General features: G+C 42.3%; 1 protein-coding gene across 13 annotated transcripts in view; it reads right to left on the reverse strand.

The window, feature by feature from the left end:
* Window positions 1-21,888, reverse strand: part of ZBTB20 (zinc finger and BTB domain containing 20) — a 663,010-nt gene that overhangs the window by 294,375 nt on the left and 346,747 nt on the right. For 11 of the 13 annotated variants that reach the window (XM_073308827.1, XM_073308823.1, XM_073308794.1 and 8 more), the window contains one exon: window positions 4,458-4,595. The exons of 1 other annotated variant lie outside the window; for it this stretch is intronic. The gene's annotated coding sequence lies outside the window, so the exon portion shown is untranslated. The remainder of the gene's footprint in view (window positions 1-4,457; window positions 4,596-21,888) is intronic. One more of the 13 variants, XM_073308776.1, reaches the window with a different exon arrangement.

Here is a 21,888-nt window from a genome sequence, read left to right on the forward strand (position 1 = left end):
CCCAAACTGAATAAAAATAAATGTCTTCTAATTTCATAAATGACAGCAGGAATGCCTGTCATTACACGTATTAGCAGATAAAATGCCTCTAAGGGATTGGATTATAAGGGGGATCCTTACAAAGCAAAACAGGAAACAGGCTCATTGAACACATCAGCAGCACAGAGTTAATCTAAGGAGAAGTCTTCTCTATATTCATTTTCTATGCCAGGCATGATTGTCATAAGACAAATTCTATTCTATCAGTTCTAGGCGTTATACCTTGAACCCCTATAGAAAACTGGTTTACAATCATAATCATGTTAAGATATCATGCCCATTTTTTCCCCTTGAAGATGTGGCTGGCAATATTCCTAGAAGGAAGTATTTAAAATAAACAGCTTTATTATCTGTGTTACTTAGGAGTTTATCTGAAGGCAGACAAGCAAGAGTTTCAAATATATTAACAAGTACTTCTCTTTCAAATTGTCAGGACACTGCTCTCAAACTCAGGCCTAGTCGGTGTTTGGAAAGCAGTATTGGCTCAGGGAATTCACAGTCTTGGGTGGGCCAGCTTCCAGGGTTCTGCGACACACTTCCTGATTTGCGACAGGGTCTTGGCCCTCACTGGCTGGTGACTATACATAAACTTCCTGCTTCCCTTCTGGACCTGTCTGAGCAATGAGCCATTGCCCACAGGTACTACTCCAACCCACCTGAACCTGCATTGCTGCCTCGCCCGATCCTACAAGTCAACTCGCTGTACCTTTCCCTTAGATTGGATCTCCCAGCAATCAGATCTCTTGAGCAAACTCTTACCGCTGATCAGGACTGCCCATTAACCAGCCTGATTTCCAGGCTTGATAGTTTGCTCAGACCAATTTTTCAATCTCCTGGTCTCGCCCCTGCTCCAAGGAAAGTGGCATGGAACCCGCAGGGGTAGCATTGCTGACCTGCCCAGCTTCAATCAGGGGTGGTCAAACCTGGGTAACATAGAAAACCTCACTGGCCAAGCCCTTACAGGTATCTTCCGAACCCCCTTAAGATCATCCCTTCACCTACAGCTGCAATTCTTACATCAGAATTCCAGACAAGCTGTTTCTCTCAGGCAGGCTTTTACTGACTCTGGGGAAAGGGATAGATCCACAGACACCACTGAAGCACAATTCCTTGGTCTCTCCAGGCACCCTCAGGCTGCCCCAACTTGGATGAGACAGCTGACAGCTCACTGCTCACCTCTGGTCCTGTCAGTCAGGAAACCACAGGTCTGGAAACAGTAATTGGGGAACATTATGAACTCCATTGATTCAGCTTAATCTGGTCCCCACACTTCCCTGTGATACTTGGAATCCCCTGGCTGGCCAAGCATTACCCGAGTATCTTCTGGTGGCACCATACTGTGACTTTTAGCTCAGAGTACTGCTGAACCAAATGCCTTTCAGCCCCAAGTCCAGGTTTCCAGAACCCCCAGCCAGACACCCCACCCGTCCTCCAGGACGGGTGGTAGAGGGTGTACTGTCTCAAGCAGCACAAAGAGCTTTGTTACTTCTAGGGTTAGCTGTTTCTCCTCCCATAAAATACCGTGCAGACATGATCCCGGAGCTGCTAGGCCTAGTAAGGACAGCCCAGATATTCACCAAGCTGGATCTCCCAAGAGCCTACAATCTAGTCAGGATCCGGCCAGGGGATGACCAGTTTACACAGATGGCACACTTCATTCCCTGCACACAATTCCCCACCACTGAGGACACTGCCTGTCTCTTCATCTCCCATGTTTTCTGCCTCCATGGCCTCCCAGCCACATTACTTCAAACCAGGGATCCCAGTTTATGTCACAGTTTTAGAGGGTGGTATTCCACTTACTAGTGGTGCGTCTCCATACCTCAACCTCCTATCATCTGTAAAAGACAGTCAGTCAGAAAGAGTGAATGAGGTATTGGAACAGTACCTACAATGTTTCACAAATTTCCACCAACATTTGCTCTTCACTGGTTCTATACACAGAATTTGCATAGAATAACATGGACCATGTCTTGACCTGGATTAGCCTGTTTTTTTGCTAACTACTGTTTTCACCCCCATTTTCATTCTGCTCTTCTCACGGTGCCTGCTGTCCCTGCAGCCTCAGATCTGATACACCACATCCAACAAAACCAAGAGAAGCTAATGCAACATCTTGATGCAGCTAAGAAGGCATATGCCACCTACAGGAAGGTTTCGTTTTCACTCAGACCCACCTGACTTTGCCTTGCTGCCTCGCCAGACTCCGTCAGCTGCCTTGCCATACCTTTCCCTTGGATTGACTCACCCACCCAGCAATTGGGCTTCTTGCTTCTTGTGCAAACTCTAACTACTGATTGGGACAGACTTTTGACCTGCCTGATTTCCGGGCATTACAAAAATGCTCATGCCATATACATTTTTAATATCATTTATTGTTTTTACAGTGCCGAAGAATCTGACAGGCAGTTAAAGCAAGGTAAGAAATGCTACTAGTAGATCCTTGCCCCTAAGGGCTTATAGTTTGGATATTTAGGATGAAATCCTGACCCCACTGAAGTCAATGAGAGTTTTTCCATTGACTTAAACAGGGCCAGGACTTCATCCTTACAATCTATTTATATTATAAATAATTTAATTTCTACAGTACCTCAGTACCAGAGAACTGGGCTAAATACTGTGGAAAGGGACACCAGTGATAAGTAAAATTGCATATGTGGGCCAAATACTGCTTTATGTATTCACTTAATTAGTTCCAGTGAAGTCAATGGGACTTATTTGCTTCAATAAAGCAAGCAAGATTTGGCCCTATAATAGGAGCTGGGAGGATGCTCAGCTAATAGACTGACACAAATATTTGAAGGTTCTGTGAAAAACTAAATATGTAGCAAGAGGCTGATTTAGTATAACTTGTAATTTAGGTGGGCAGTAGATACAGGCTTTCAAACATTATTTCATCACAGTCACCACCTTTGAAAATAATGCAATTTTTTTTTTCAGAAGCCCTTAGTTGTATTTCCAATACATGTATGACTTGGCCAAAATGACTGCAAATACGTGCAATTCCTGCATCAAAAGAGGGTGATTTAAGGAGCTAGTCAGATACGGTACTAGAGACAGCATGGTGAGATAGGTGTCTTTAGAAATACCCATAATAGAATGAAAGGTTTCAATGAGATTTTCCTTGCTTTAATCGGTTTGAGCTAGACCTTTAGCATTCTCTTATAAATATCAGAAGCTATATACTGCATTTTTATAACATCTTTCATCTGAGGATCTCATAACTTAATTAAGAGGGACACTGTCAAGTTAAAAATCATATATTTTTATTAAGTAATTTCCTTACCTGTGTTACTAATAACACTTGGGACTATTGAGCTGAAACTAATTTAATGTTCCCCTATTATTATGTTTTGAGGTTGGTTTATTTTTTACATGCTGCTTATCTTGGGAAATGAAAATTGGTTTCTCAGCTTTATTTTTGCTTCTAGTCAGTTTCAGTTGGAGATTCTCCTATGCTAGAACAATGTATTTCCTTTGGGGTTGTAAAAACACTGTAGGGAAATGTTTAAATCCAAAAACACCCTCCCCCCCCATTTCTATGTGCATTTAAAAAAAATAAACCAAATGTTTCTATTAATATGAGATTTGTAAGGCATTTAACAAAAATAAAGCCTAGATTGTGGTGCAAAGCTACCTAACAATGTGTTCCTGTTAGCCTCAACACCCCCATGAAAAGGGTGAGAATTACTGGTCTTGTAATGGTTAGTTATAAGCATACAGAAATTTGACTTGTCAGGAGAGAAGGCACATTTAAGAAATGCACTTGGCTCAGTCAAAGTCTGCTCAGAGCTCTAGAAATATCTAGTTAGCTCACAATAGGCATGCACAGATGCTTATTACAATTACTGATTACCATTATATATATATATATAGTAATATTATCTTTCTCAATAGTCACTCCCATACTAGTCACATAATTAGTTAGATTGTAAATTACGTGGGACAGGGACTGTGTTTTCATTCTGTGTGCACAGAACCTAGAATATTGTTGGCACTACCAGAATACAAGCAATTAAAATAGTAACAGCAACCATTACAGTACCTATCCTTACAACCTCTACTTACCACGTGGGTAAACTGAGACACAGAGAAGTTAAATAATAAGTCACAGAGCATGTCAATGGTAGAACCAAGAATAGAATCCTAACTCCCACTCCACTGACTACTGACTAGATTGCTCTGCATCTCCCTTCCTTTTCAGGGTATTTTATATCAAGAACAGGAAAGTATTCTTCCCCTAGCACTTCAAGCAGCTGATATGGCAAAACCCAGGTTTTTTTTACTTCAAGCAGCTCTTTTCGCTCAGCATGAGGTTTCCTCTTTCTCTCCCATTCCCTAGGTTCAACAATCAGCAAATCAGTGATTTACTTATGTGACTATAGAACTCCTGCCTCACAAGCAAGGAGGAGTTTTACCTTTTGGTTTGTTTTTTGCTGGTCCACTGCTCAGATGATCCCAGGGGATATAATGTCAGCTAGCAAACTTTTTAAACAGGTGGAGGTTGAAATGGGAAGCAGGTCATGGAGTCAACAGCAGTGAGTCAGCTCGACCTGCTATTTAAAAAGAAAACTGTAATAAGACCGGAAATAATAAATAAAAATCATAAAACATACAGCCAAAAGGAGTCTCAGGAGCTAGTCAGGAGCAACACAAGTGGACTAAATACAACTTTGAAGCATGATGATGCAGCCTGATATTGAAAACAGAATCCGACACAGTTGTGCAGATGAATCCTTTATATGAAAAATGTTAGTTTTCCACAGGCTTCAAATGAAGTTCTCTTGGTACTCATCTGCAAACATTTTCTTGCTGCATGTCTAGTGTTTATAAGGGATGAAGAACCCCACAGTTTAGTAGCCCAAGAGAACATGAAGTCAGGCCAAGGACAACCTCTTCATAAGAGTCAAAAGATGTGCAGGACATGAAGGATCTGAATCAAGCAAACATTGTTATTCTGTCTGAAAACGTGCTTTCTTTAATAAATATGTGGGCTATCAAAAGTAGCCTTTGGTTGGCTGATTGGATTTGTATGCTATAAACATATGTGATCATTTATTTGTTTGGTCATTTCTAGCTCACTGTAAAATCACTGGAATAGATCTAAAAGTCTGAATCAGTCTTTTATTATTCCATATTACATTACAATAGGGGAGTGTCAGTTTCCCACATCTATAAATTTTTTCACATTTTGTACCTGTTCAAGAACCAGAACGTAATGTGTAAAATCCTACATCTACAGAAAAAGGCACTAACAGCTGATATAGCTTACAGGTAACAATCAAGCAGTAACATTTTTGCTGCAATTACTGAGGAAAAAATCCAAAGCTACTTGCACCTGTTTACAAAAATGTTTTACACAGACTCTGAAGTCTGATACCCTTATCTCAGGGATAGCCTTAAGACACATTGGAGATGCTCATTACATATATTGCCACAAAGATTAGCCACAACACAGTTTTTACCCAATGTCCTCATTCCTTTTAACATAAAGACCAGGATTATCCCGAAATAATCCTGTTAGGCCACTGCATGGTGACATTTATTATGTGTGTCCAGTTTAAACAGATGGAGCAAAATATAGGTAGAAGATTTTACTTTGTAGAGTTGAAAGCTTATAATGCTTCAAGAAAATACCCAGTTCCATAGTACATAGTAAGAAATATAGTAAACAAAATGGTACTCTATGGGCTGGCTACTGAGAGAATAAAGGAATGGCTTCTGTTCCACGTCACTCTCTCCCTTGCCCATTCTTTCTCATTCTTGTTCATTCTCTAATTCACCCACACATTGGCTCATTTATTCTTGCCTATATGCTCTCAATCACTCTTACACTCATTCATTCTCTCCTTCTATCACCCAGGCACCCATTCATTTGTTATAACACATTCATTCTCTCTCTCTCACCCAACCACACTCACCTTCACCCAAACAAATACACAGAGTCCGGGCAGGCCTAACTTACTCTAATCCATCCGTCAACTTCCCCGTGGGCTCGGAGGAGGGGGTAGTGGCAGGAACTCATTGCAGGCACTGGTGAAAGCTGGGGTCCAGAATATCAGAAAGAGCTTTTTCAGCAGATGAGGGGGCAAAGGAGAGGAGACAGGGCCCTGCTCTTGTAGGGGTTGACTAGCAGAGGAGAGAGGACGCTCCAAAGTGAAAGGGCCTCTCCTGTGTGGAAGAGAGAGAGAGAGAGAGAGCAAAAGGAGCACAGAAGAGGTTCTAGCTGTCCAGGAGGAGTCACTCCTGTGGCATCTGGGAATGAGGAAATCCAGGGAGTGCATCAGGCTCTTTGCACCAAAGAATCAGGCACTGGGAGCAGTACCTGTGGGACAGCCACTACTATACATCAGGTCAGCACAGTGGTGTCCTAGAGAAAGGGGAACAAGTACTCTGGCTATTGTGATGGGGCAAGGCCAGATGGCTATGGAAAAGTAGTGGGAGATAGATATATTAGCTCCAGGCTAAACAAATCTCTGGTACCAGGATAAGTGAAATGGCAGCTGCTCTGGGTCAATTAAGACACCTGGGGCCAATTAAGAACTTTCCAGAAGGCAGGGAGAAGGCTAGGTTGATTGGGATACCTGAAGCCAGTCAGGGGCTGGCTGAAACTAGTTAAAAGCCTCCCAGTTAGTCAGGAGCTGTGGGAGGAAGTTGTGCTGTTGGAGAGGCTGAGTAGTACACACCATATCAGGCACAAGGAAGGAGGCCCTGATGTAAGGGTGAAGTGGAGCTTGTGGAAGTGAGGGCTGCTGTGGGGGAAGTAGCCCAGGGAATTGTATATGTTATATTTCTAAAAGGTCAGCTACCATAGCTGATACTATTAGGGTCCCTGAGCTGGAGCCCGGAGTAGAGGGTGGGCCCGGGCTCCCCCACCCACCTTTGCCCCCTGATTAATCACTGAGATGGGGAGACAACAGAGACTGTGCAAGGAAGGATAACTACTCCTCACCTCCCTCGCTGGCTTATGATGAAAATGGGTCAGTAGACTGTGACCCTTGTCTCTAGAGAGAAGGGTTATGTGGAGGGTCACAGTGAGCCTCTGAGGTTCACAAAATCTGCCAGGAAATGCGGGACCCACGGAGGCAAGGACAGAGCTTTGTCACACTATGTAGAGCAACACAGATCAGACCTAATGACTGGGGAACACTCTACCACCCTGGTAAGTGTCACTCTCCTGCCCAGGACTTGAACAAATACTTATGCTGTCCTATTTTGGCAGGAGCCCTGATCTGGATTCTGTTCCTGGCTCTGCCCCTAACTATCCATGTGACCTTTAGCAAGTCACTTCACCTCTCCATGCCCCAGTTTTGCCATCTGTAAAGGGGGATTATATTAGTTTAGTACCTCCTGTGTGGAAAGCTTCATTCATTAAATGCTATAAAGTGCTTTGATATCCTCCAAAGCCTGGCATTATGTAAGTGCAAATTATGATTCTAGTTCTCAGTATGTCCAAAGCTATTTTAGGTATTACCAAAAGGCTCCACTGTAAAACATTAAATTGTCATCATACTGAAAAATAATTAACAACCTACATTTTTGGGGTCCATTATTTGAACTATTTGACTGATTAGTGAATTACCCCGAATCTTCAAGCTGTCAAGGGAGAAAGTAGAAAACATTACAAAGCAGTGCCTAGAAAGGACTATCTGAAAAAACAGACTAAGAAAGAGAACAGGGACCATTTATTCAGTTCATTACAGCAAAACAGCAGGTAAGAGTCAAAGTAATCAGATGTACTGGACAAAAGATGTTGCTAGTGATACTGTATAAAGATGATCAAAGGGGATTGTAACTTGTAATCAATGGACTGATCCAAAACAACCAACAAAGAAAAAGGCTATTAAGAATGGTATATACCATCCCCGAGAGAAGGCATAACACACTATGGCATACTGCTTTTTATTTCAAACACCACCATACAATTCAAGATCTGATGTATGTGAGAGAAACAGCCTGAAGTGGTCTGAGCCCAGGGGTAGGAGGCAGGGAGTTCCAGTCCTGTCACCAACGCTGCCCGACTGTGGCTTTAGACAAATCACTCTTTGTCTCTGTATCTCTGAGGATAACAACATTTATTAGTACCAGACCCAAATGATAACACGGCTTATGAACATCCCTAAATCTTGGAGAAATTTGGATCCACATCCGAATTGTTGGCTGACCCCAGGATGGACTGGACTGAAACGCTGTATCCAAATAAACCTCATGTTAGAGTGCACAACTGTGTATAAACTTTATGGACCACTTACTTTCCTATCAGGGAGCTTTAGTTAGTTAATCTCTGTAAAGTGCTTTGAAGATGAAAAAAAAACTCTGTAAAAAGTCCCAATTATTATGCACGGAAGAAACATCCAGCACAAACATTTAAACTATAAAGGAAGTGAGCTGTGCTGGTTAAGGAATTCAGAGCCAGATCAACCGCTCTAGTGAAATCAGTTCAGCTATGCTAATTTACACAGCTGAGGGTCTGGCCCTCAAGGTGCCAGCACTCAGGGACAAACCCACAGCCAATACAGTAGGCTTCCAGACACTGAGGAATTTCTTGCCCTGGCATCACATGCCCAGCTGTACTCATCAAAGACGAAAAACTGACAGCATTGTCTAAAAGACACAGCTTGGGATAATTGCTCCTTGTAGCTCCCCTGTCAATGAATATTATCATATTCTTTTCACAGATAAGATTACTGCACCTTTTCATATTCCTTCATGCTCAGCCCCATAGTAGATTTCTCCTTCTTTACTGAAGTGATTCAAATGTAGCATAATGTAAGGGCCTGATTTTAAAATCCCGAGGATCTCCATATACACAGCTGCATTCATTGCTGTTTTATACAGCCTAGTTGTGATGAGGTGAGGCAATGGAAACAACACACACACACACACGAATTTACATGCACAAGTACATAAATGGCTTGGAATGGATGTTTATCATTATTATGTTACTATTATCATCATTTTATAAATCTAATAAGATCATCAATCTTATAATACAATTATCTAAGTATTACAAATACTATATTCTATATTTTAAATGCTTTAATGGACAATAGCAACATATAATCCAATACGCAGCCTAACAACTGAGCCAACAGGCCTTTGGCCATGGAAAGTTACAAGGAAAAGTTGTGTAGTAACTTGGGGCCAGCAAAACAATAATTAGTGCATATTCAACAGACCCCAAGACTAGGGAAGAAGTATTTCCTGGCATGGGTCCAAGTTTCTATCTTGTACTCATTCACTTGACTCATCATATTGAGTCCCTATGCCTATTTTAACTAATAATATGGGCCCCATAACTGTACTATCTTAGCGGCTCACAGTCTTTAATGGATTTACCCTCACAAGGATCCTGTGAGGTAGGGAAGTGCTATCATCCGCATTTTGCAGATGGGGAACTGAATCCACAACTCAAGTCTCCAGCTAGTGCCCTAACTACTGGCCCTTCCTTCCTTTCTCTCTCTCAGATATGCTATCCCAATTCTTTCAAAGGTTTGTGGTTGAAATCCAGGTCCTGTTGAGGTCAATTACAAAACTCACATTGACTTCAGTTGGGCCTGGATTTCACCCCTGATGATTATCTCTAACATTGTTTGTTGTTTCCATTCTACATTTCCCGCCAGAGACAATAGAATTGAAAGTGGTATGTGGGGTTTGTTTTGGGGATTTTGGAATATGATTTTCTTTACAAGGCTAGCTGAGCAACACAACATTGGCCAGCAGGAAAGAATGCAAAGAAAAAGAATCCGATGCTGTTACCTACCACAGTATTGCACTGAAAATAGTTAAATCTAAAGACAAAACTGAAAGCATTTTGTTTCCATTTCTTACTGCTACGGGCTAATTCGTTATTGTTATTCTGATGTGAGGAAACAACATTTTGCAGTGCTTGTTGGACTTTCATGGTGGTCTCTCTATGAACCATAATCAGATGTGTGCGTGCTGCTATCAATATCTGTGGGATCAGTCTGAGTTGATCTCTTGCCTTAATATTTTTAATGGAAACTTATATTAATAAAAATAAATTAACCTAATTAATCCTGGTTTTGTCCTTCTTACTGTAAAACGGGGATGGGTTAAAAGCAGACCCAATTAATCGGTCTGACAGAGGGTGCCTGTGATGTGAGATAGGTGCCTCTAACAGTCTTGAAAATCTAAATAAATAAGGGAACGCTTAGGTGCTACCAGCAATAAAGTTGGTAATTCAGTAGGTGTCACTCTTCCTTCTGAGTCACTAAAGAACCAATGCCCATAGTCCTCTGCTCTAATCACTTCTCCCACCTCACTGTTTATACACAGGAGGCTGCATATAGATCCACAGATATAGATTAGATGTACATACATAGATATAGACATATTGGTCTAAATTTTCAAAAATTACTAGCTGTTTCAGGTGACCAAGTTACACCTTAAATGAACCTAACCGCGTCTATAGTTGAACACCCAAAAATGGAGACAAAAAAATCACTAGCCACCTTTGGAAATTTAAACTAATACATATACAAAGGACTCACATATACATTACATATATTTAGTGAAATAGTTGCCTTTTTCCTATACATTTTGTACGTTGTGAATTAAAACCATTAAAAATGAGACAAATAAAAACACATGCACACAGAAAATGAAGAGGCCCTTTCTAGAATGAAAAGAAAATTAAGAGTTGTATAAACAACTCAGGATATGACAGGGCAGCTGGAGAACCATGCTGGGGGACAGAACTTCTAAGTGAAGCCATACACAGTAAATTGTCTCCCCGGACAATTTATTGTTCTTCAAAGAGAATAATGATTCTAGAGATGAGTTTGCATTTGTCTTTGGATGTCACAGTAAATGCTAAGAAAGCAATCGAGAATTATTATTTCTTCTGCGCAGGGGAGGATTTAGCTAGAATCTTTACATTCTTGGGATCTGGGCCCAGCAATCTCAGGGGTGAATATAGCAAGTCAGTGAGACACCCTGTATCTATCCAGGGATTCAGAGGCCTAGTTGGGGCTCCGTGGAAGGAAGATCAAGGAATCCAGGGCTAAAAGGGCCCAGTTATACCCTCGAGACATGGGGACATTAGGAGTGGAGAAAGTAAGTGGACTGCTTGAGAAGTGGTGGCAGGAGGCATTTTGCTTCCCAAGACAAAGAGTACATATAGTGCCTCCATGGGCGCAGTACAGAATGTACTCAATGGAGGTCCTTGCTACATCTTTGAAAAATCTCTGAGCTGGATTATAGCGGGCCTGGACCATATCCAAGTCTACACCCCATCCAGATGTTCTCTGCGCTCGAGGACTCATCATAGCAGGCAGCATTAGTCACCCCCATGTGCACAAGAGCACCAACTGCCATATTATGGGTACAACATGCCCTCTCTCTCCCCACAAAAGCATTCATTCAGGTGTGAACATAGTCTGGGCCTCAATCTAAAATCCAAGCCAACCTCTGAGAACCAAAGGAGAAATCGCTTGTACGAGTATTTGGATTTGGTGATGTCTTTCACAGTCTGGGCTGCAGTTTATCCTCTTGCTCCCTGTTGGTTTACAGTCATTGCTTAGTCTCTGGTGTTCAGGGTTGCAAGAGATGACAAGAGATTAATTTCATTTTATCATCTGTCTGGCCTTGCTGTTTGATTTTGTTTATGATGGCAAAATGTGTTATAGACAGAATTGGAGTATGTCCTTGTACTTGCCATAGAGGGGACACAGTCCAGAACAGATCACTTCAGATGAGCAGGAGAAGGCACGCACTCTCCCTTCCAGTAGACAGTGATACTGTTTGAAAGAAGACAGGTGGGACTGACGTATAAAGGTGTTAAAACGAGTACACAGCAGCTGGCATGGCAAAGATCACACCCAATCTCACACACATCGGGATAGGCAGGGCCATCCCACCTTCCTTGAGGAGCCTCGACTGCTGCTTTGGAACACTAGATTCACATTTATATTCCACCCTTTGTTTGTCTTTTTACTTGCTTAGCTCTATGGCACGTTTGAATGTCTCTGGGAGATCACATGAGGTCTGAAAGAGACCTGGGATTATGTGGTGAAAGCATCACAATATTAAAAAGGAAGTGCGCAGAAAAAAACACACACAGGAAGATGCTATGATGTAGAATCTCCTGAGCTCATGATCCTGCTGTACAACATGGAGCAGAAACTGTCTCAGTCGGGGGTGGGGGGAGAATTATTAAAAACCCTATCGTTCAGAACAGGTCCTCTTAGTATCTTGCTCGCAAGAGCAAGATGGCACAGAAATTCAGTCTTGGCAGGACACTGATTTCTGATGTCGTCAAATTAAAAACTTCTAATGGCATTTTGAATGGAAAAATCTCAGAGTGTTTTCTTTATTGAAACACCCAGTTCCAAGTCCTGAATTATTACGTTAAGCTCCATCAGCACTGAGACCAATATAAATGCTTTTCATACTATCTGTCTTGACAATAAATAAATAAAGGAAAAGGAAGAAGAGAAAATGGTTGGGTCCCAAACTCCCCAATTTCAACCTGTTTCCCCTTGGTACAAAGCTGAGACTTCAGGCCCCAAAGAACATGAAATTTTAAATGTGATTAATTTTTTCTTTTGTATCTTTTCTCAAATCCTTACAGAACATTCACATCACCCAGTGTTCCAGGATCTGAATTTTTTATATTTTAAAATGGGGGAAAGCAGCTTAAAATAAGTGAATCAGCAGCCAAATGATTTTCTCTCTCACACACACTGAGAAGTGCTTGTAACAGTATATGCACGTTATATTTGCTGCTTATGAGGCTTAATGTAATTATCCAGGGCTCCCATTTTCTACAGAAAAACAAATGAGGGTGGTGCACAGGAGTTTGGGGTACTAAGGAGGCAGGCAGCACACCCAGTCTGTGGTGGAGGAGGTGGATGACAGTGCATCATGGAGATCATCACTAACCCCTCGGGCCTATTAAGGAGTGGCTCTGAGAGAACCCAAAGGCATTCCTTTCTGATGGTGCAGTCAGGGCAGGTTGGTGGGAAAAAATAAAGAGGACTCCTAGAAAAGGATATGGAGAAGCTTTCCTCACTACCATAACAGAAAGGAAGGTAAACAAAGGCACTAGAGTTATACCAGTAAAGAAGAGAAATGGCCCTTAACCAAAAATATTTAGCAACCAAATACTCCTGAAGTTTGTGGTGTTTTAAATGGGGATCTGGATCAGGATTTTATGGCTTCAGCTATCCTCGAAATGAATGCCCCAAAGCCCTGTGCTCTGTGTGCTGTCTTCCCATTTTAAACACCCTTGGGAGCCTTGAGATTTCTGACTATGTTCTTCCTCTTTCCTGGCCGTGACTGAGAGAATCTTCAGATCACAGACTTGGAATCTAAGAGGTCCTGGAGGGTTTGCAGATTCATAATATTGTATTGTACCTTTTTTAAAAAAACTAGTTTTGAACTTTTTTTTGCACCCTCGAGTGTTTGTAACATAATCTTAGGCGCTGAAAATAACATTTATTCCTGAATAGATTTGTCCTTTTCTGTATGGTAGACACCTTTTCCTCCCCTATGCCCAGGGAGCTGAAATTAACATGCCTCTCTCTGTTCATAAATCAGTCACCACTTCCCTGCTCCCCCCTGCAACACTGATGAAGGGAGAAAGAGTTAAACAACATAAATGTTGTTGTTTGATCCCTCCCTTCTGGCCAATCCCCTCTTCTATGCACATCACCCTCCCCACCCGCTGGCTACGTTGAACTCCCTCTGGATGGATCCGCATGTCTACCCTCCAAACTTAAAGTGACACGGGAGTGATTTTCCTTAAGAAAAAATGCAGTATAAAAAGTGTGGGTGGGAAATATGCAGCGTAATGGAACTGAAATCCCATAAGGGAAATCAACACAGGCAGCCGCTGATACACTATTTACTTGGATAAACCATTCATTTTTCTCCTGGGCATGATGACATGAGGTATCACCTACCCAGGATGGCAAGTGCAAATATAAATAAATAATAAATAACTAAATCTACCCGAGGAAGATTTCTAGCTGTAATGGTTTTTTGTACAGGACTAAGTTTCAGTTAAACTTAATCCTTGCTGTCTTCTGTCTCTCCAACAGCAGAAACATCTGGTCGGTTTTAGATTCCCCTTGGATTCCCAACTTCAAAGGGAGTTATAAAGAATAACAAATACATGTACTGGCACTGAAAAAAAATTAGAGCAGCAGGAGAGAATGGTAAAATTGTCCTTATTTGACTGCTAGTGACAGGCACCACAGGCAGAATTGTGAGAAAAAGTCTTAGAGGCTGAGGCAACTCAGCAGTTCTTTGGTGACTGGTTCTCTTTAATAATGGCACACAAAATCCATGGGATCTCCATGCTAGGGGGAGGCACACATTTTCAAAGGAATATGCATGCAGAGGCAGGTACAGAGCACAGGCTTCACATAAGACGTGGTCTAAATACTAGACTAGGAGCCAGGAATTCTTGCATTCTATTTTCAGCCCGTCAACTGTTCTGTGTGCAACTGGGCAAGTTACTAAGGGCCGCGTTTTGGCTTTCAAAGGCAGCGGGGCACTGGGGAGAGTGACTATGCCCTCTTCCCCACTCCGTTCATGCAGGACCAGCCATAATTTGTTCCTTAACCTAATCTGTAACCTTCCCTCTGCAACCTCCATTCACAAGGAATCCACAGAATCCACATTTCAGAGATGTTCATCAAATAAAGTCCGGTGATTACTGAATTTAGAGAGACTGATCGACTTGGGATACTTCTGGCACAGATAAAAAAAAAAAGGCTACATACGCCACCAAATCGTTTGTTGCAAATGATTTGCCCAGCTCTACCTATCATTGTCACATGACATTTTGTTATGACATTATTTCACCTTGTTCTGTCACAAAGTCAACAACCTTCTATTGTTTCAGCAGCAAAGATATTTCAGGATCTTTTTGTAGGTCTTCTGTGACAGCATGGCCAAAATCAGGATTCCCTTAAGAAAAATGATGAGCTTACATTTATAGAAAACCTTTCAACCTAAAGAATCCTAAACACATTTACAAACGAAGGGCCCAGTCCAGCAAGTGACTGCATTGGAGGCTGCCTGGTTCCTTGCAGATCCCCATTGACCTTAATGGGACTCTGTGCAAGAGCAGGGACATGCCTTCTGGTGCACAAATGGCAGGATCAGGGCCTTACACTAACATACAAAACTACTGAATACAAGAGATCACAGCATCTATCTCTGAAATCTAGTCACCTATGCGGTGGAAGGCAGCAGCTTTTTAACCTCAACACTACAAAACAGCAACACTACAACGTAGTTTAGGACATGAAGTAAAGAAGGATCCCAGATCAACCTGAAACTGCCGGGGAAGCAGAAATTAGCCAAATCTATCAGTGGTGTAGCCCCAACAGGAAATACAACAGGATGGGCGTGGCCCATTATAATTACTTGGATTTTGTCCAGGGAACTGTTTCTAAGACCCACACTCTTTTGAAAAGTGCAATGGGAAATTTAATGACAATGGTCACAAATAGTCAGGCTCTTGCTTTTACGTCTCCTGTGAAAGATGATGCCTTCAGCAGCACTGTGACCCCTACCTAGCACACTGATCCAACATTGACTCAGAGGGAAGAGTGCTGCCTAATGATTGACTTCTTACTGTCTCTGTTGTTAACAGCCACCAAGTAAGAGCTGAATGTAGGTTACTTTTGGCACAACACTTAACAACCTCAACCGGCCAGCAATGTGGCCTACCTGGTTGCTTGAGGAGAGTAAGAAAGGATGCAAAATAAGACGGAGGAATCCTCAGCGCTCCAGCAAGGGCATGGAGAACTCCACACCAGGGAGGAATTTCCCAAAGCAACACACGATATTGTGATAACATCAGAAGGGCTATATCTTTATTAGCTGCCAGAGCAGCACAGACTAAGGAGACTATGGGTTGAGACAGTGGGCAGCACAAGCTGTGTAAGTCAGTCTGGGAGCTAGAGAGCCAGAGGGTACCACAGGATCTGTCTGTCTCCAGCAGACTGAATGCACATTGCCCATAACAGACTTGATCCAAAGCCCACTGAAGTCAAGGGGTGGAATTGCTCTATATGCATTGCAACCTACCTGTCTCTTTTCTACTACAAGACACACAGCATATGGCAAAAGACATTTAATTAAAAATCATATGAAGTCACATTACATGAATATATCCACTGGAACACTCACCCGTCCAGACTGCAGAGATGGCCTTTGCTTTCTGCAGAAAGATTGATAATAGAACCTGGGGTTGAAGCCCAGAGAGATGTGATAGCATTCATCTATTACAAATATAATAGGGGAAAATAAAGAAACAGGGAGAAAGAGAGAGAGAGATTTCTCACTGTTTATACCAGACAGCCAGGCAAAATCTACAGATGCTTTCTGTTTGCTTGGGATGTTTTATTGCTTATATTATTACCTTTTTCATGTGCACTGCTCTACCAGCATGCAGAAACATTTTTGACCATGTCCACATTGTAAACTATTATTTTATTTATTTCTTTTTACAGCTTTGAAGTGAGGGAGCTTTTATTTTATTTTTTAAACGTCTAAACACATCACCATTTCAGCTATTCACTTTCGAGGCCGATGGAAAATGTATTCTTCAGATTAAATCAACCTTCTTAACAATAAATCCACTTTACACTGATTCAGCATGTTACATGCTTAGTCACATACCAAATTTCTTATGAATACAGGAGACACCTGTTGGACAGAGCATCTATTCTGACTATATTGTCACAGGTCTGTAACTCTAAAGCACTGTAACTACACAGCATCATTTCTAGAGCATCTCTTTGATTAACAAAGGCTTTTTTTTTCTTCTCTATTTAACAAAGTAAAAAGCAAGGTCTGAAAAACAGTACCATAAAGCAGGTAGTTAAATGAAGGCAAAACCCTCTCCTTTTGGATTTGCATTTTTATGAGAGATGGGCCCAAATTACAAAGTAAGTCTGCAGTCACAAATTTCCCCTAAATTGAGGGGGAAGAAGTGCTAAAATCTGGAGTTTTGGATCATTCCCATCTGTAATTTATCTAGACCTAGATTCTGACACTTTTATTCTTATTAAGAACAACCTTATTGTACCAGCTGAATGTAGGAAAACCGAACGTGACTAACCAAATTGGAATCTGTGCATGATATCATGGTTAATGCCCCAGTTCTTGCAAAAAAGGACCTCAGAACTTAGAATGAAATGTGGTTATGAATCTTATGTCTTATCTGAAATGGCACCTGTAGTATAGAACTCCCTAGCAATCGGCTATGGCGCAGAGTTAGTATTTACTCAGGAAGGAAAGCATCTCTAATAGTCACAGATACCACTCCTTAATTCACCTGGGCTTTCCATGGAGGTCTCCCATTCAATTACTGGTCCAGTCCCAATCCTGATTAACCTGGGTTTTGACAAGATAACTGCCTGAGGTGGTATAGCTGTAGCTGTACCGTTGTCTCAGGTCGGACTCACGGAGTTGTCAGAAGGGCTTTACTACTCAGACACATCAGGCTTGTACAAGCAAAGAGAAAAAAGATATGTAGTACACTGAGGAGAAAAGATGTGAGGTTCTGGGTGCTGGATACAGTCAGGAGAGGCTGACTACAACAAGCAGGGACTCCTCCATTAAGGGTCTCTTTTACCAACAGCTCAGACAATGACGAACGCAAGTGTATCCACAACACTCTATTTGGCTTGCTTACATTCACTTTCATAATACAGGTATGGCCCAAGACCTTTAACATTGAAGATATTTGGATTCAGCTCTGGGTACAAACTTTGCAGATTTTGCCCATGCCTAACCCATTGCACAAGTAAGAAGGCCAGAGCAGCTGAAATGCTCAAATGGATTTGCCCAATTCACTGGCTAGATGACTATAAGAACAGGAACTCAGATCATTTGGTGGAGGGGAACTAAGCGTACTTACTCCAAGACAAATTCTGAGTAAGTGTAACGGAGATGGTGAGTCGTGTTAAAAGAAGATTTTTTAAATTACCCCAAGAAGTCACGTCCATCATTTTATAGACACACTCAGAAAGTGAGGTCAATAGTATCGTTCCTTTGAAAGATATGAATACATCTGGGGTTCATGAATGTGAGTGACAACAGCTCAATATGCAGTACAGTCATACACAATTTAAGGGTTCTCCACACCCTGCCTAAGCTTTATCAGTGTGTCTCAATTCTGACTGGCTGCAATATATCCTGCTATCATACTCCTGGATCCTCAGATACCTCTGACTGTGTTCTTCAATCCTACTTTGCAGCATCCTTAATATTCCAATTCTGGGTCCCCAAACAGCTCTTCCAAAGTCCCACCCAGAAATGTGCAGGAACCACAATTTCCATTTCACTAGAACCTTCACTGTTTCTAAAGGGGGTTTTTGTTCCAAATCAGAATGAAATATCGAATTTCAAAATATCCCACAAAATAAATATTTAAAAAAATTGTTGTGGGTCAATCAAAATGCTTTGTTTTGTTAAAATCATTTCATTGTTACTTATAATTAAATACATTTTGAAACAAAAAGTTGTCTTGAAACAAAAAAATAAAAAAAAATTCATTCTGAAAATGTTAAAATATTTTGTTTCAGGGTTTTTTTCAGAGTGAAATGTAATAGTAATCAACATGCTCCCACAATGTTGTGATTTTGACAAAACTGCTTTTTCCAGCTGAAAAACATTCTGTAGGGATTTTTTTCAACCAGCTCTCATCCTGATCTTCAGTATCTCTTGCTATTGTACCCCTGGTTCCTCGCATACAATAGCTCTATCGTTCTGCTAATGCACCAGTGGCAATTGGCGGGGTGCTCTGTAATAATTATCAACAGTGCATCTGACTACTTTGATGTGTCTAGACCAGTGGCTCTCAACCTTTCCAGACTACTGTACCCCTTTTAGGAGTCTGATTTGTCTTGCATACCCCCAAGTTTCACCTCACTTCAAAACTACTTGCTTACAAAGTCAGACATAAAAATACAAAGTGGCACAGCACATTATTACTGAAAAAATGCTTACTTTCTCATTTTTACCATATAATTATAAAATAAATCAATTGGAATATAAATATTGTACTTACATTTCAACGTACAGTATATAGATCAGTATAAACAAGTCATTGTCTGTATGAAATTTCAGTTTGTACGGACTTCGCTAGAGATTTTTATGTAGCTTGTCGCAAAACTAGGCAAATATCTAGATGAATTGATGTACCCCTGGAAGACTTCTGCATACCCCCAGGGGTACATGTATACCTGGTTGAGAACCACTGGTCTAGACCGTATAGGGGATTGATAGTAAAGCCTACCCACTTAGGGAAAGAGGGAGGAGGCCCTCACCTCACATCTTACATAACGGTTAGGAGACGTTGCCAGAGCAAGTACTCTTAGTGGCTCTAGCCATTTTGAGGAGCACCCAAAACAAGTCTGAACAGAAGAGAGAACCAGACTGGGAACCACACAGGAGGATGTGGGGTGGTCAGGAGAATGTATATCTTTTTATGTCTGTTTGTTCCTGCAACTTAAGAGGAAAGTCTGTCTAACTTAGCTGGTAGTGAAGCGCAAGATTAAATATGCGTATAGATTGGTATTTTAAAATTCCCTTTTCTCCAATGCCCTGTTTCAACTAAGTAAAAATACTTTGTTTTAAGAAGGCTGTTGGTCACTGATCACAGGTTTCCAAAAGGATAAAATGAGTCGATTCATAGATTCCAAGGCCAGAAAGGACCACTGTCATCACCTGGTCTTTTCTTCCCTAACCAACTGGGGATGAAGTAGAAGGGGACCAGGGTAAAGGCTGCCTCCTCCCCCATAGCAGGTAAGACATCAGGAGAGATCAGCAGTGAAAGGCGGCCTGCTGACGACCCCCAGGAGCACAACCAGAATTTTCCTAAGGAGGAGGCCCAGAGCTCTCATTAACCCAGCCTCAAGCTCTCTCCCCTGCATTCTCCCCCTGCATCCAGCTCTACATACACTCACCTCTTGCTGCCCCATGCCTAGCCCTGCATACTTCCCATCACACTGACCTGCACCCAGCCCTGCAGTGTCCCCACTCAACTCCCAGCTCTGAGCTCTACCCAGAAAGGCCATCCCCACAGGGGATGAAGAGCATCATCCCACAGGGGCCAGGCAGTTTTGGGAGACCCAGTCCCATTCTCCTTTTGCACCTCTGCTTTCCCAGGAAGCACCTAAATCCCAGATCCAATCCTCCCACATCCTGGGGACTGGGGATTCCCAGTGCCACCTGATCTGCTATTCCTCAGGGGCTGGGGGTGCCCACTGCCTCTAGGCATCTGAAAGACTGGAAGGGTGTATGTGTGTGTGGGCAAGGGGGTGCATGTGACCAGGCCCAGAGGCTCAGAGCACCACTCAAATTTGGCCCAGCCACCCCTCTGTCATGATGGAGGGGCAGCTGGGCCAAATTTCCACCCCCAGCCAGGGGCCAACAGGGATCAAGCCTGGAGACACCTGTTTAAAGAGAGAATGAGGGACTAATTGATACAGCCCAGTTCCAAAGAGATCTGGGGCACCTTGCTTAAGGAAGGACAGAAAAGGAGTAATCCAGAGAAGGATCTGGGATGGGTTCCAGAAAAAGAGGCTGTTTGCTGATGGGGAGCCAGAGACTGCCAGCTGGACTGAGGCCAAGACAAGAAATGCCCCAGCATGTATCTAAGGTCCTATTTATGCTTCTGTCCGTTAATAAATGAGACCCTTGGAAGGGGGCGCTCTTTGATAAAAAGATATGTTTGGGACTTGTTTATAATCTGGGTGAAAGGGAAACTGAAGCAGGGCTCATCTGCAATCATGCTTGATTGAAAGGGGGCACGCCAGGGTGACCTCCACCCCACCTTATCTACCCACAGGCAAGTAAGGGCAAGAGACCTAACAACTGAGGGGGTGCATTCAGGGAGACCAGAAAGCGGGGTGAAATGCAGCTAGCCTGTAACTGTGACAGCATCTCGGTCCCCATCATTGGCTCCCCTGTTATTCCAGTCTTCAGACTCTCATGAGAAGTGGTTGCTTCCTGTGCCACTCTGTAAAGAGCTTCTTTGTAACGTGGATAAAATCTCATTAGACACCAAATTAATTTTACTTCTGACCAAAGTGATCTTATGAATCCAAACCCCTTGGAGTGAACATCTAAGGTATTAAACAACTGTGCCAATTAGTTCTCCGTGAGAACACTATTTCTAACTTGCACATGGACCAGCTGATCTGTAGGATGCCACCCTCTCTGTAACAGAGACTGTGAACTTCTAGTGGAGAACTGTTGGGAAAAGAAATACCATCACTGGGTTTATGTAAAAGTGTCAGAGCTGCGCAGGGGAAGGTTTGGTGGAGGGGGACAATGGACGGATGGTGGAGTCTGACAGAAAAGAAATGGATGGCGTGTCTTTACAAACAAATTATCACCACATGAAAGAAACTCACAGACTTATTCAAAAGGTTCAGCTCCAATTTACTTCCAGAATTAAATGTCTGATAACTGGTGGTTTCAATCCAGGTCCCAGTGGACTAGCATGTCCATTTAAGAAAAACGACCACCACAATGGGCATTAATTGGCTCCTTTTCCAGCACAGACACCAAGGATTGACTGAGTCATGGAAACTGAACACTCCTCTCACATCTATGGCTTGTCTTCACTGCAGTCAGTGTTAGCTTTAGGTATAACTCAAACATACCCCTCACCTAGCTCCCATGCACTCACAAAAATCTCAAGTTCAAGTTAAGAGGTGCTTTAAACTCAAGCTACCTGGTCAGTCAGGGTGTGCGGGTAGAAGTTGGACCATGCAGTGGGGACCCAGCTACTCTGTGATGCTAATACAAACACTGTGCCTCTTGAGGGTTATGTTGCAGAGCAGCCACTCTCAC

Source organism: Lepidochelys kempii, chromosome 1 (genome assembly GCF_965140265.1).
Source record: "Lepidochelys kempii isolate rLepKem1 chromosome 1, rLepKem1.hap2, whole genome shotgun sequence".
Taxonomy (NCBI): domain Eukaryota; kingdom Metazoa; phylum Chordata; order Testudines; family Cheloniidae; genus Lepidochelys; species Lepidochelys kempii.